Source organism: Manis javanica, chromosome 3 (assembly GCF_040802235.1).
Source record: "Manis javanica isolate MJ-LG chromosome 3, MJ_LKY, whole genome shotgun sequence".
NCBI classification, from domain to species: Eukaryota; Metazoa; Chordata; class Mammalia; order Pholidota; family Manidae; genus Manis; species Manis javanica.
In genome coordinates, this window is record NC_133158.1 from 190,992,010 (window position 1) to 191,008,913 (window position 16,904).

The 16,904-nt window shown below is 35.2% G+C and overlaps 1 long non-coding RNA gene across 1 annotated transcript in view; it reads right to left on the minus strand.

The window, feature by feature from the left end:
• Positions 1–11,507: 11,507 nt before the first annotated feature.
• The window catches only part of LOC140848536 (uncharacterized), a 50,250-nt gene continuing 44,853 nt past the window's right edge, over positions 11,508–16,904 (minus strand). The window contains exon 4 of the long non-coding RNA XR_012129604.1: positions 11,508–11,607. This is a non-coding gene — a long non-coding RNA (uncharacterized lncRNA). The remainder of the gene's footprint in view (positions 11,608–16,904) is intronic.

Below are 16,904 nucleotides of genomic sequence, written 5' to 3' on the forward strand. Positions count from 1 at the left end.
GTAAGCATTCAGCAAGTGCTTGTTAATGTTTAATGGAACCTCTTACATAAAATAATGTTTTCAGAAAAGTGATCCCTCTGGTGGCTACTGTACATTAGTACATATTTTTTTAAGTTATGAACTAGCTTAGCAAATATAAAAAGTAAGAATTAAATTTTGGTCTGTTAATCTTGTTATATGGTATTAGCCATACTGTATCTTTTGAATATTTTTTTATAGATGAGAAGGGAAAGATATGGAAAAGAGTTCATTAATAATATTTAAAAATATGAATTTACTCACCTTAACATTTATTGATGTTAATGAGCAATAATAATTCTTTCATTACCACTTAAAAAGAAAATGTTTTCAAGTATTTGTGGGTATATGTGTTTTAAAAGAAATTACGTTTACAATAAAAAAATTAAATAACTTTATTGTTTTGCCTATATTACCATACATCTGATAAAAGGGAACATGATGGCCAAGTGATATACATTTCCTATTTGGAACCTATTAGATTTTTGGATGCATTTGTAGGATTTGGATTATTAACATTTGACTTGATGCAATATTGAAAACATATTTTTAATCTCCTGTTCATGTGAATGGAGCCCAATTTTCAAGTTGTTAAGCAATTATTGTTATTTGATCAAAAACACTCAGCAACTTTGCGCTGGCTACATGGGGATGCAGACAGTAATAAAAGTGAGTGAGTTCAGTTTGCATACTTGTTATGCACACTCCCAAAAAATGCTTTTCTAGTAGTTTCATAATATAATAATAATTTGCTTTTTAATTTATGCTTCTAATACAAATATGTCCATAAGTTAATGTAGCTAACTTAGCTTGTAACAACATCTTTCCAAAAGTACTTTGTTATACTCAAAAGCATCTTAGGGACATCAATTACATACACCAATAGGGTTGAGTTTGTTCAAAATATACTTCTTAAAGTATATAATAATATTTTTATTAAAGCATATAGCTTTTGTATATTAGCTCACATAAATATTATTTTCATTTACTTAGCAAACATTTAATGAGCATCTGCTGTGTGTCTGACTTTGTGACACAACTCCTGTGTTAAGAATCTGAGGATTTGGGTGAGTGGTAATCACAAAGATATACAAATAGATCATTATAATACAATGTGTTAAGTGAAAGATGGAGATGTTCACAAACTCTTAAGGGATCACAGAGGAGAGTCATCTAACTCAACATAGGGTTTATAGAAAGTTTATGAGAGAGATGGTGTCTGAGCTGTGATTTAATCTGTAAATAAACCAGGGAGGAAAAAAGGGAGGTAAAATTATTATTCAAAGTTTGAAGGCAAGAAAGAACCTCATGTGTGGGAGGAAATACATGCCTTTTGATACTGCTGGAACCTAAAGCCAAAGCAGAGATGTTGAGGGATGAAAAAAAGAAATGGACAATAAGATCATGAAGACTGTGCCATGCTGTTTTGTAGTGATGGAGAACAGTTGAAGAATTTTAAGAAGGAGAATGTCATGGTCAAATTTGGAAAGAAGAAGAGTGAATTTGAGAAAGACAAGGCCAGAAACAGCAGGACCAATGAAGAGGCAGCTAAAATAGCTCAGACAGAGATAACGGAGCCCTTAAATAGAACAGTAATAGTAGGACTAGAAGGGAGAGGATGAATTGAAGAAATATTTAAAGGATCAAATTGGCAGGAACTGAGCTATGAGGGAGAGAGGAGAAATTCAAGATGATTTCTTAGATTCTAGTTTGGGTGATAAACAAGCTGCAATAATTTTTTTTACAAGTGATAGAAAACCCATTTCAAATTGCCTAAAAAGAAATGAGACTAAAATTTTAGAAGTAGTTGTTACTTCAGACACAAAGGTTCGAATGAAATGGCCCTGAAGCTTAGTCTTCCTGTCCTCCTTCTGCCTGTGTTGAGCCCTACCCCTTAAGTGTCCTGGCTAACCCACTGCTTCTCCAGGAGCCCCTGGGCTCTTCAAGATCCAGTAAAAAAGATTCAACCCTGACCCTGCATGGGACCTCCAGGGATCTGCTCCAACACTATGGCCAATATATTTAGGTGCTGTACAAGTTGTTAAATATCTTCAATAGCCCCGTTTGATATAGGACACATGGCACATACTCATTTTATAGTACACATATAGGTAATAAAGTGCTTTATCATAGATGATGAAGCTGATTGGTCAGATCTGGTGAACTGGAAACAACAAGTACTCTGGATGCCTAGAAGGAAACATGCATGCCAGCACATAAAACTTACAGAGCTAAATAGGCCAGGCACTTTGGTGAAGTTTTAGGGGTCAGTGATCTGAGTTAGGAAATGATGTTCTTCCCATGGCAATATACATTATGTTATAGTTTGCATTCCCCTAGAAATAAAACCTAAGACAAGGGTTAAAGAACAAAAAGTTTATTTGCAAAGTGATTTCAAGGAACACCAGTAAGGGATGAGGGGTGTAAACCTAGTAAAGATATTTTACAAGGAAATCGCCATTGTGTGTAAGTGGAGCTTAATTCCACAGGAACTATAGTAGATAGTGAGGTTTGAACTCAGCCTCACTGTTGGTCCACTTAAGGGGCAAAGGAGCTGGGATGTTTATACACCAGCTTCCACTAGTCTTTGGTTAAGAACTGCTCCTCCGGAGGATTAATTCCTTAGTACTTCTGGCTTTCATGTAGTTTATACCACCGAGAAAGCACTCAGGCAACAAGTTGCACATGCTGGAAGTTAGAAGGCAACCCTGTAAGGAAGAGGAGGTAATCCTGGAGGCTGGGAGGGGGATCAGAGCACCATTCAGATCCACTTATGCCCCTGATAAATTCACATTGTCCTGCCACTGCTTCTTCAAGGGATGCCCAATCACAGTTTCTGATGACAAGAACTATAGTAGGAGGATTTGTGAAATCAGATACAGGTCCTGCTGAATCTATTGGGCTCAACAGCTCAACTAATACTATCAGCCATTTTCTTCCTGCCACATTCTAGATACCCCTCACCCACAGCCATCTCCTCTTGTGGTCTAGTTTGCTTTCCCAGTGGAAAGGTCTATGAATCAAACCTCCCTGAAGAGTTAAGAGTCTCTGGTTAATAAGTTTGTTAAACAGTAGTTGGTGCAATTTCCCATTTATTGCTATTATGGGACATGGAAGCAGCAAAAGGCACTAGAGTGCATCCTCTGCATTCCAGACATAATCTTTTCCCCTCCATATGGAGCAGCAATCTGGTCTCTCCTGGTCATTAGTGTCAATTACTCTACTTAGTCTTGGAAAGTTTTTTTTCTATTCTCCTGATATGTGGACATGATGAGCCCAAAAGTTCAGAAGACAGTTACACTTTAATAGAACTATTAATATTGCCTCTGATAGACAACTTACCTTACCTACTTGAACACCTAGGAATGAAGACTGCTACCCCATCAGAGCCCGTCTTAACCCACCCTTAATTCTGAAATCATTTGTCTAGCTCTTGGGGACAAAGCTACATATAATGGCCATATGTTTAAAGTATATACTGCATCTTGAAGATCAGGGCTTCAACCCTACAGGGTGTTTCCTTCAAGCTGGCACATTAGCTACATCTTTAAGAGGCTATTCCAATTGTCTATCAGACCAAAGCTTCCAGATTATTCTATATAGGGTAAAGTCAGTGAATTCCAGTACGATATATCCATTGTCTCACCTAATTTACATTGAAAGGGATTCTTTGGATTAAGGTGATGTTTTGTTGGGTGTTAGTAAAGCAGACACTAAGAGCCCCTACTAGAAGAACTATAAAAAAAAAAAGAAATAAATCAGTAAGAATATAGATGATCTAAACACTATGATTCCCTTTAATAATTTCAAAAAAATACATTCCTCTCAAGTTTGAGTGTTCACCCAGATGTTTTATGAGGCTAGTGTTACATCATTATCAAATCTAGAAAAAGACATTTGAAATAAAGAAAACTACAAGCCACATGCACAGCAATCTTTAATAGATTGTTTCTATTTGGTATTATTGAACTGAATACCACAACAAGTAAAGAGAATACTATATCCTGACAAAGTGGGATTTATTTCTGTAATACAAGGTTGTTTTAACATTTGAAAATCCATCATTATCTTAAAGGAACATAACAGAAAAACCTCATGATTATCTAAATAGATGCATTTAATAAAATTCAATTAAGTCTCAACAAACTAAGAATAAAAGGGAACTTCTCAATCTGATAAAAAATGACAATCAATATATATATAATGGTGAAATAGTCTGAATACATATTCTCTGAGGTCAGAACAAGGCAAGAATGAGCATTCTCCTCACTTCTTGTCTACACCAAAGTACTATAAACTGGGTAACTAAAAGCAACATAAAAAGTTCTGTAGACTACAAGTCTAAAGTCAAGGTATTGGTTGGGCCATGATCCCTCTGAGACCTCTAGGAGGAGGATCCTTCCTTGTCTGTTCCTAACTCCTGGTGGTGGCTGTCAGTCCTTGGCATTCCTTGCCTCTTAGCTGTACAACTCCAATATCTGCCTCCATCTTCACATGGTGTTCTCTCTGTGTATCTGTGTCTTCTTATGACCATATGACCATCTTTTTATTAAAAAACCAGTCATATTGGATTAAGGTGCACCCTAATGACCTCATCTTAATTAAATCTTCAAAGACCTTGTTTCCAAATAACATCACATTCAGATTGTACTGGAGGTTCTGACATCAATATATCTTTTTAGGGGACACATCCAACCCATAACGGGATGACATGATTGTATACACAGAAAATCATAAAGAATCTAGAAAATTGTGAGTTAACTAGTGAGTTTAGCTAGATCAACAAAATCAATATATACAATTGATGTTATTTCTCATATTAGTAACTAAATTGGTAAAAGCAGTAAAAAGATGCAATTCCATTTGTAATAGTATTTAAAAAACAGGAAACTTGTTTTAGGGGTGAATTTCACAAACTCTGTAGGCTGAAATCCACCAAGCATTGCTGAGAATAACCAAAGACCTAAATAAATAGAAGGTGAGAATATATTCATGGATTAGAGACTCGATATTATTAAGATGTCAATTCTCCCAAATTTATCCATAGATTTAAAGTAATCCTAATCAAAATTCCAGCAGGATTTTAGATAGAATTCAATAAGCTGATGTAAATCATATGCACTAGTTAAAGCAACTTAAAATAGAAAAAGAACATATCTGGAGGACTCACACTACTGGTTTAAAGGCTTACACATGAAACTACAATAGTTAAGATAGTGCGGTAATGATAAAAGGACAGAAATATAGATTCAGGACACTGAACAAAGAATTTGGAAATAGACCCACACATATATATGTTCAGTTGGTTGTCAACAAAGATGCCAAGGCAGTTCAATGGGGAAGGCAAAAGCTTTTCAATGAATGATTCTGGAACAATTAGATATTCATATTGGGAAACATTTTTTTGGTCTTTCTCTGTACCCAAATATTAACCTGAAATGGATCATCATTATAAATATAAAAACTTAAACTTTTACAAAATTTCCAGAAGAAAACATAGGAGAAAACCTTTTAAGATTAAACAATAAAGATTTGTTAGATGAGATGTAAAAAATACCTCAAACCCTGAAACAAAAACATGATGAATCAGACTTCACCAAGATTTAAAACACTTTGAAAGATACCATTAAAAATCGAAAAAGGCTAACCACAGAATGAGAGAACATATTCTCAGTATTTCTAACAAAAGACATATCCAGAATATATAGAGAATTCTTAAAATTTAAAAAGAAAGCAAACAGTCCAAGTGTACTGGGGAGCAGCATGTTAGTGTTAGTTTGTTTGCTGTGTTAGTTTCCCAGGGCCCCCATAGCCCTAGAAAATAGCTAAACATACTGCCAACTGGGTGGCACAAAGAGATTTATTTTCTCACAATTCTGGAAATTAGAAGTCCAAGATCAAGACGTAGTTAGTTCTGGTTTCTTTTGAGTCTCTCTCTTCAGCTGGTGGATGGTCACCTGCTTGCTGTACCTTTAGAAGTCTGTCCACCAGGTCATGTTTCTGGAGTCCCTGAGTGTGTCCAAATTTCCTCTTTTCATAAGGATAACAGTCAGATCGGATTAAGGCCTACCCTAAAGATCTCAATTGCATTTAATCTCCCCTTTGAAGATCATACTTCCACATATAGCTACATTCTGAGCTACTGGTGACTAAGACTTCAGCATATGAATTTTGGGGAGTGAGGTGGAATTGTACGGACACTTCACAAAAAGAAGAGTTATAAATGGCCAATAAAAACATGAAAAATGATAAGCATTATCAGTCATTAAAAATGTAAATCAAGACTACAATAAGATATCACTTTATACTCATTAAAATGCCTAAAATTTTAAATGTTGATAATATTAATTGTGGAGCAACTGGAATGCTCATAAATGGCTGATGTAATTATAAAATGTTACAAACACTTTGAAAAACTGAGAATTTCTCAAAAAGTTAAATATACATCTACAACACAACCTAGCAATTCCATCCAAAGGTATTTACCCAATAGTTCTGAACACATATGCGTTACATAATGTTCCATAGTAGCTTTATTTATAACAGCAAAAAAACCTTAGAAATTTTCAAAATGTCCATCAGTGGTGAATAAATAAGCAAGGCATGGTGTAGTGATACAATAGAATACCCATCAGCAGTAAAAAGTAATAAGCTACTGCTACCCACAACATGGATGACCATTAGAATCATCCTGCAAAGTGAATGAAGCCATAAGCAAAAGAATAGATAATGTATGATTCCATTTATATAAATTTCTAGAAAATGGAAGCTAATCTATAGTGACAAAAAGCAGCTCAGTGGTTACCTGGGGATGGGGTAAAGGGAGGTATGGACTACAAAATGACACAAAGAAACTTTTGGAGGTAATTAAAAGTCACCAAATTGTATGCTTAAAATGTATGCACTAATTGTATATAAATTCAAACAACAACAACAAATGCTGATGAGGATGCAGAGAAAGGGGAACCCTCCTACACTGCTGGTGGGAATATAAATTAGTTCAACCATTGTGGAAAGCAGTATGGAGATTTCCTCAAAAAACTAAATATAGAAATACCATTGGACCCAGGAATTCCACACCTAGGAATTTATCCTAAGAATGCAGGAACCCAGTTTGAAAAAGACATATGCACCCCTATGTTTATTGCAACACTATTTACAATAGCCAAGAAATGGAAGCAACCTAAGTGTCCATCAGGAAATAAATGGATAAAGAAGATGTGGTACATATACACAATGGAATATTATTCAGTCATAAGAAGAAAACAAATCCTACCATTTGCAGCAGCATGGATGGAGCTAGAGGATATTATGCTCAGTGAAATAAGCCAGGCAGAGAAAAACAAGTAGCAAATGATTTCACTCATCTGTGGAGTTTAAGAACAAAGCAAAAACTGAAGGAACAAAACAGCAGCAGACTCACAGAACCCAAGAATGGACTAATAGTTACCAAAGGGAAAGGGACTGAAGAGGATGGTTGGAATGGGGGCGGATAAGAGGGAAAAGGGGCATTATGATTAGTACACATAATGTAGGGAGGGGTCATGGGGAAGGCTGTATAGCACAGAGAAGACAAGTAGTGACTCTATAGCATCTTACTATGCTGATGGACAGTGACTGAATTGGGTATGTGGTGGGGACTTGATAATGGGGGGAGTCTAGTAACCACAATGTTGCTCATGTAATTGTATATTAATGATACCAAAATAAAAAAAAAAGAAGGAAGAAGAGGAGGGAGAGCCAGGGAGGAAGAGGAGGATGGGCAGGAGGAAGGGGGAGGAAGGAACAGAAGGACAATGCAGAGGAAAAGCCCTTTTATTAAAGGCCATACAGCCGATTCAAGTTTAAAATTGAGGTCCATGTGCTCTGTTTCTAAGAAACACCCATTTCTGGCATCTTCTAAGTTACATGCCATCTCTGGCTGGGAGTGATAGTTCTCAATAAGCCAGGCCAAGAAAGGTTGGTGATCAAATGCAAGTACACTCGGGAGAATTTCTCTAGTTTCTACCTACAACATACAATTGGCTCAGGTTGACACTAAAAATTGCTTTCAAGGAACACAGTACAAAGATTGAGTTTCTTTGTTTTGCTGTCCATTCACAAGAAAATATCTGTAGAGATTTGACAAAAAAAATATAGATATATACTTCAATGAATTTTTTAAAGGAAGCAATATGCAATTAACTTCGATTCATTCGATTCTAGCTTTTGTCATTATTTTTACAATGAAAGCTGCCTTTGTCAAGGTCACCAAGTTTCCATGTTTTCAAAACCAGTAACTGCCACCTTTCCAAATTCAGCATGTTACTTTTCTATTTTTGCTATGCTGTATCCACAAGCCACTTTCCATACTTCTGGCCACTAAAAATATTCTTTTTCTCAGCTCTCATGACAACATTTCCTGATTTTATTACACATCAAAGAATTGGCTCTCCTTAATCTCCTTTTCTCACTCATTCTTTTCTACCCAAAGTCCACACATCACAGACTCTCAGGGCTTCATCTGGGGCCCTTTTCTTTTCTCAGTCTTCTCTCTATTGCCTTCCAGGACCTAGCACATTGCCTGATACTCACAGTTAATATCTGTTGAATAAAGGAGTAAAAAAAATACTAAAAATACAAGCTCAAAATAATGTATCAATACATTATTATGATTCATGATCTGGAAAGGAATATCTTTCTAGGATGCTAATAATGACACTTTAAATCGAGTAAATACTACAAGATAAATTTATTTCATAGTCACCTCATTCTAAAAGTGATTGTAATCAGCATCATCAAATTGAGTATATCCACTATACAGTCCAATTCCTCTTTATAATTACAGATTCCTCTTTATGTTACAGATGAAAGTAAATATTAGATGTGGCAAAGCTATAGTTTGAGCAAGATCAGGTTGCTATTATTATATTATTGTTATCAGGTTGTTACTAGCCCTAAAAATTCAGCTTATTTGTCCATATTGTTGAAAATAGCTAGATTTTACTTAAAAGAAAAATAGGAAGCATATGACTTTAAATAAATTTTAAAATGTGATGTCTAATTCTCAGCAATAATTCTAAAAACAGTGAACAGTAATGCTTTAAATGTATGCATGCATGATGGTTGCTGTCCTTTTACAATTTATCTAATAGTCACCATAGTAACAGATGCAGAGTCTCCTCTATGTGCCTCCTGGTGTTATCAATGTGAATAACAACACATTATTAGATTCACAGAAAGGCAGAGAAAAAGTCCATAGCAGAACATCATGAGATAAATTTTAACTGTAGTGTTTTAAATTAACATTTAAATATGGAAAATATTAATATTCATTATATTGTTATATAATGATAAAGGGAATATTTCCTTTTGTATCTTGAAAATGTTAATATTAATGCCAGCATAATTTGCATATGTATAGAGGAATAGACAGAGCCATCAATCAATAATACCCTTTTACAGTGCTCGGTGGAGTTCAAACAATGTAGGTTTGCTACAGCAGAACCACCAGCAAAGTTTGCCAAAACAGAAATTGGCCACAGTCATTTTACAATTCATGTTTGCATAAAAAGATAATGAATAAAGGCAATATAAAAATCCTATGTTGTTAAAATCTTAAAGAATATTTTGGGTAATCTATTTTTTTTTCTAAAGAAATTTGGATTTTAAGATCTTTTGTCTTCCTTCCTTCTTCCTTTCTCCTTTCTTTGATTTCACACATTCTTTTCCTTTTCCCTGAGTCAGCTTTTGCTTATTTCTTTATTTTAACATTTTAAAATCTTTTTACTGTTACCTATACTCTGTTTCTGGCCAGAGATGTCTTTAAGGCACAGGTAAAAATGTCTTTAAGAATAATGACTCCTTTAATAGGATGCCCAGCTAAGTGGAAGCTCTTTGGACAAAAGCTATTTTTCTCCAAAGAAAAAAGATTCTTTAAGAAGCAATATTCTCTCAAGGAAGAATATGAGAATATGTATATTCTCTAGTAGAAAATAAGAGAATGGACATTGACTCAGAAAATGTTCAAAATAGAAATCAGCCAAGTAAACTTTAATTTTTCCATTTATGGACACTGAGGATAGAAAACTTAATTACTTAAGTCACATCTCTAATTGTGGTAGAACTTAGAACTTTTGATTGTGAGCTCTTACCATTGAACCATAATGCCTGAAAATAAATTTATATCCTGGACCAAAATTTTGTGTATTTTGACACATGTTTAAACTTTCTAAATTAAATTACTAATGAAGACTCAGTTCTAACTTCAGAAATATCTGCTACCTTTCTTGATGAAACTTTTTGCGTGATTAATCTTATGAAGGAAATGTAAATGGAGCGGTGGGTGACAACTACATAACTGTCAGTGGCAGATTCATTCTAGCATGTGAAATGTATCAGATGAAACCTATTAAGGGATAAGGAAAATATCATCATAAACAGCGTTTTTATATCACAATAAATAAAATCAATTTGTATGAGCTTAAAGAATCATTAAAGTAATAATGTTTTACCTGAGTTCATCAAAGTTTGTTATTATGGTGAGATGACTTAATTAATTTATTCCTTAGAATAGAATTTTAGGTTTGTGCTGTTTTAAAGTAATGAATAGATGCCAGATAGAAGGTAAAAAACATAAGTGGCATGTTTGGCTCATTCTATGGTAATTTCTTTTTGTTTTAAGATATTAATTGAGAGCTGAAGCCTAAGATTTCATAGTAAAATTAAATGGTCAAGGCACATGATGTACAAAATGAATTGTTATTCACTAATTTACTTTACATTACATTAATTTATATATAAATATTCATAAAACAGAAACACTTTGTATTCCATTTCAGCTTGGTGGCCCTTAAAATATTTTCTACCTAAGCAGCAGTAGTTAGCAATCATTATTTCAAGGCCACATGCTTTCACACACATATGTATTTTAAACAGTAACATATGCATTTTAAAACCTAAAAAGAAAAAAGATTTGCACTTGACATCATAGTTTGAAAATATGACCAAGATACTTTCATAGAAGTTTCTTATAAAATAATGACATCTTGGATACAACAGATTGAATATTACATAGACAGAGACTTGTGAACCATCTGTTACATAAGATTTCTCTGTCAAAAAGAATTAATTCTGTTTAAACCAGTCAGGCAATACAAGTATGGACTGTTTGCCAGGCCTTAGAAATAACCTTGTTTTATTGGAGTGAATGTTGCCACAGTATTCATGAGAAAACAGGGTTTGCATTTCTTCTATCTTTGAAAAGGCCTACCTGCTCTTCTTCCCAGCCCATCAAATAAAAAAAGTCATACAAATAACTCTCACTTAGGTGTGACTTAGAAATTAGTACAGCTTGACTGCTGTTTTTCTTAATTTAGTGCTTCCTTTTACAAGATTCCCAACTTTGACTGACAGCCAAGCAAGAAAATGAACTCCACATGGCTCCATTCATCCCAATTATGTCCGAAGTAGCTGTTCTTCCTCTGTTTTTCCTCCATGAAGATTTATCAATGGGCATATCTGCATTGGGTGCTTCCTATTTTTGTTTATTTCACTCAACAGCTATTAAAAGATGTGTTGAACATGAATCTCCACATGCAGTGTCAGATACTGAAGGGGAGAAGAGGCACAGGATGGTTAGTGGATTAAAAAACAAAAATATGGCAAAACTTCTGCTATTAAAGAATTTTTAATCAATTACAGGGAGGGTATATCAACAAAACTAGAGAATATAACAATTAATGTTATGGACAATGAGGTTTAAGATTTGTCTTGGGAAGTTTTTCTAAGGATGTGAGATTTATTCCAATAATGTAGTCAGCGATGGTGAGAAATTACTTAGCGTCACCCTCATTTTAAGACACCATTGATTATAAAATTCCCCACTGACATATTAACTGCCTTTTGGAGAGAGAAAAAAAATAAATAGTTTTGCTAAGTTTCTTCCGACACTGAATATGACATGGTAGAAATAATGAAACAGAAAATAATCTTATCTTATAATTCAGAAAATACAACTATACAACTGATTATATATACTGCAGGTTTAAAATATCCTGGGCATTGTGTCAAAGGTTTTATACATTGTGTCTTTTTAAATTCCCACAGATTTCTGAGGTAGATTCTATTACTATCTGTTTATAGCAATGGCGAATCTGATGTTTTGAATATTAGTTGTCTGTTATACATTTTCTCAACTGATAAGTGGCTAAGATGTCAGCTTATATCTCTGACTTCAGTGCATGGACCACGACTCGGAGTCTATATTGCCTTCAAGAATTGATTGAGTGCCCTCTGTTAGAGGCAGAGTGATGGTCAAGTGCAGGGATTCTAGAGTTAGATTATTGAGTTCAAAACCCAGCTCTGCCACTTTACCACCTATATAGTCTTTAGCAAATGCTTAGCCTCTCAGTATCTTTGCTCCTCTGTAAAATCTATTTTATGTAACTATTTGTTGTGAGATGAAATAATATATATGAAGTCCTGAAAATAGTGCCTGGAACATAGTGAAAGTTGGCTTTTATTGTATGTTAAGTGCAATATGGTAAGTTCTGTGTAAAAACAGATAAAAAGAAAGCAAAGTAGAATAGAATAAGTTCTATATTGGGCTATGTACAATTGTGAAAGAAGCATGAGAAAAGCAAAGATGGTGAGGCCTTCCTACTGATCTCTGAGTAGGCAGTAGATAATGCGAGAAGCCAGGGGTTATGTTTGACATGGAAGCAGACACAGATGAAGATTGATTGGAGATGCAGAATAAGGGGGAACTCACACTTACCTTGTAATTTCTTGGGCCCCACAGCAGGTATTAATGTCCCTGGCAGACAGCTATTCTGGTAAAGTCCCTGATAATCTCATAGTTAGTAACAACAGAAACTCTGTTTCTTACTTAGAATTTTCACCTTCCCCAAGAAAATAGTAAGTCATCTCACTAACTTTGCTTTTTCCTGCTATTGTCCTTCAGAAATTTATTTGAACACACACTACATGTTTCCATCACCATAGCATGTCAGAGCCAGCAACACTTTAATGGTGATTTTGATAGAGAAGTTTTATTGCTAAGAAGGAGGGCAATGGATCCTTTCCCTTTCATATGGTTTCAGAAGATAATTTCTCATTTCTATAGCCACTAGAAAAGGTATTCAGTCTAAGACACAGTGACATTTTCATTGACTAAATGCCTAGTTTCTGGGTGCTTGGGGCACTGTCCTTTTGATGTCAGGCAAAATCAGAATTATTTACTATTTGTTGTTGGTAATAGAATTTTTAAGTTACATATTTATGATCAGAATTTTGTGGAGTTATTAAACAAACACAAATGCTTAATATAAATGTACACTTTATAAGTTTGAAATGTAGTTTTTGTGTCACTACATATTTAGCACTGTGCTAGATGATAGAAGGAATGACAAAATGCCATGGTTAAAAGTTCCAGCTCTGGAACCAACTACGTGCATTCAAGTCTGACTTTTTATAAATGGTGTGACCCTGGGCAAGGATTCTATTAATATTTACAAAAAGAGTATTACTATTCTATTAATATTTATAGAATGTTTACTCACAGAATATTAAATATTTACTCATAATTGATAAATTGTTTGATAAGCAGTAGGGGATCCCATTGGAGAATGCTCCATTGTGAATATTTCAATAGAACAGTAATGCGTAATCAGCTTCACAAGATGTAAAATGAAAGTAGGCAGGCTACAATAGTTCACAGAATAAGTGACAGTTGATTCAAATGCCAGACTAAATAGATTCTGAGGAATGAGAAACTTCTTCCCCTTAACTGGGTGGAGAATGCTGAATGTGAGTGTAAGTGGTAAAAATAACTTTTAAAGCAGAAATCTAGATAGGAAGAAAGACAAAGATATTCAAAGTGCTTTAAATTTTAAAAATACTGCTTTTCACAGACATAAAGTATGATCGTTTGCTTATCATAAATCATAAATATGAATGATAGTACCTAAAATAATTAGCTGATTCTCACATTTTTCTATGAGTTTTATGAGTGCTTAAAAAGCAATTTATGAAAGACAGTAAAGAATTTTTTTCCACTTACTGTCCAGTGGGACAGAAGTGACACCACTAGGGTCTTTTCATATAGCATATGCCATCAGATACAAATGTCCAAGGAGTTAGAATTTCAGTTGAAGACTTTGGTTGCCTGAGGGCTTAACAAGTCACTAGTTAGTTCATGTAGCAGTCTTTGTGCCTTGAAAAACTCCAACCAATCTGAAAATACCTTTGTAAAATTATCAATGAAGATTTATATTTGCCTCGCTCAAAGGCTTTAAAAAAAAAAATCTCATAGACCAGGAGTTTTAAATTAGAAACATATGGAGGGATACTTATAGAAATTGTGTGAGAGAGGCCTAGACTCTGACATCTATAGTTAATCATAAATTGATTCTTCAAAGGTAGCAACTCAGAAAGCAGTGTATTTCTGCCTTGCCCTGATGTTTTAATTCGGTAGCAATCCTAAGTAGGAAAGGAGTAATTCATTCCCTTTGTCCTCAAAGACAAGGAGATAGATTCTTTGAAATAACTGTCCACAGATGGTCTAGGCTAAGGCATTTGCTGGGTGAGTAATTTTGGCCCGGATAAACAGGATACTCATGCTAGCCCACGCTTTGGGTGGGCTTCAACCCCAAGACCAGCTTTTTGAAGCCTTAGTCACCACCACTGTGGCAAGTAACCCAGATTCACTCTGGCTCAAATCTTTTATTTAGGCTGTTCCAGAAAGATAGCTGTCTAGTGTCGTATTAGTGTTCTCAAGCATGCGGGAAAATCCATCTACACATCCCACAGTGCACCTCAAATTGAACAGAAGGGAAGGCAGTCGTTGTGAAGAAAACTTAGAGGGAAACGTAAGAAAGCTGCAGATAAGAATGCTGTTGTTCAAAATCCAGAGCCCAAAAGTGTCAAATTAAAAACACAGGAGGAGAAGGGGAAAAGCTTGAGTCTAGCATTAACTATACCTGTTATTAACAGTATGACTCCGGGAAGATTAATTCTCCTCTTTGAGTTGCAGTTTCTCTGCAGTAAGATGGGGAAACTGACCTTCCTCAAAGGATTGTGTGGGAAGTTTAAATGAGAAAATATACCTTGAGGTATCTAACAGTTCTGGGGAGATGACAGGTGCTTCAAAAAGTCAATTTGGACATGAATAATTCTCCCCTTATTTTAATTTTTCTTGGTTGGCCTTAAACTGTGAATCTTTTGAGCTGCCTGCAAGAGGAAAACATGTTTTCACCCTCCTAATTTCATGGAGGGCAAGTGAAAGAAGATAGAGATGTTGAGAAAGGAGAGAAGGTGGTTTAAGAAGATGGAGAAAATATCAAAGCAAATTGTGCTGATAAAAACAAAAATTTGGGAAAATAAAACACTGCCTTAACATGTTGCCAAGGCTGTTTTAGGATAGAAGCACTTTTTTTCACTATAAAGATTGTAAAGACAGCAAACAGCAATAATCACAATAGGGGTGGAGGATGAAAATCTCTTGAACTATCTTGGACTTCAAAAGCAATTGAGGATTCTTTCAGTATAAGATTAGTTAAGCCGTATTTTCTTTTCTACCAACCAACAACACTTCTTAAACATTCATTAAGTAGTGTGCTGAGGCTATCCACCTCGTTCACAAAGGCTAGTAGCCAAGGAAAGGACTGCATTTAGAACAATGATCACAAAGTGAAAGGGCTCTTCTCCCATGACCTTTGGGATAAGAGGGTCACTATCTGAGAAAGAGGGATCTGTAGCTATGTCTTGACCTCTTACTATGATTTGTCAAAACGCGGACAAGAGCCTTCATATCCTACACATGATTGCAAGGCAGAGAAAAATGATATCTTTTTGACTGGAGGATATGACCAAGCATCAGGTTTGGTTGATGTCCACATATTCAGGGGATGCCCCTTGGTCTCAAGATAGTTTCACATTCTACTGGTGTGATTCTATACAATGCTAGGAGATTGGTCACCTGTTCTTGGCTAATAACAATATTATTTCCTTATTTACAACTCACATCTGTACTATTGCTATTTTTCTTCACCTTGGGACCACACTTTCAATATTTTGATGCCATTACCATGACACTAAACAAATATTAAGAATTAAATTGTGGATAACCCACGTATTATTTATTAGCTCCTTTCAATTTGATAAAATTCCTGATGATTGCCCTAGTCAGGGATTTCCAAACTCTTTTTTTTCTCCCCTTCTTTTTGGTTAACAAGTAGAACTTGTCTTTCCAAATCATAATAGTAACATATAAAAGAGGACTACCTTAACTGGATGAGTTTAGGGAGAAAAACATGTTGATTATGTCTTGCCAGCCACCAAGATACCTTTGAGTGGAGACAAGGAAACTATTTTTCTAGTCATGTATTAAATCGCAGAAGTACGATTAAGTTGAAAAAGTGTTGTTATCATTCTCTGTTTGCTCAGAGAACCAAAGAATTCTAAAGTAGGAAAAGGGTTGAGACATCACCCAGAATACATTTCTCCCTTAAAGAAAAGGGCCCAGAAGGGTCTCTAGATCAGGGCTGTAGTCTTCATCCCAGTTGTAAAGCCAGACTAAGTTCATGGTCTTCACATCAACCAGTGAAATGATCTTTTGTTGTGGTGGTTTAAAGGTTACCAGGGCCCCTCTTTCTTTGGGGCTATTCCTGGCTACTTACTCCCTCTGAGCTCTGAGTCAGACAAGCACTTCCGAGATTTTGAAAAAATCTTTGCATACTCAACCATGATTGTAATAGGGTACAGCAGGTTTTCTTTAATGGGAAAAGCCACAGTGGGCCATCTAAAGGCCAGTCCTTGTCACCCGTTTCTCTTGGCTGCATACCTCTAACTTCCTACTTCCCAACTCCCTTCCCCGAAAAAAGTAAATTAGAAAGTACCTCTTCTTC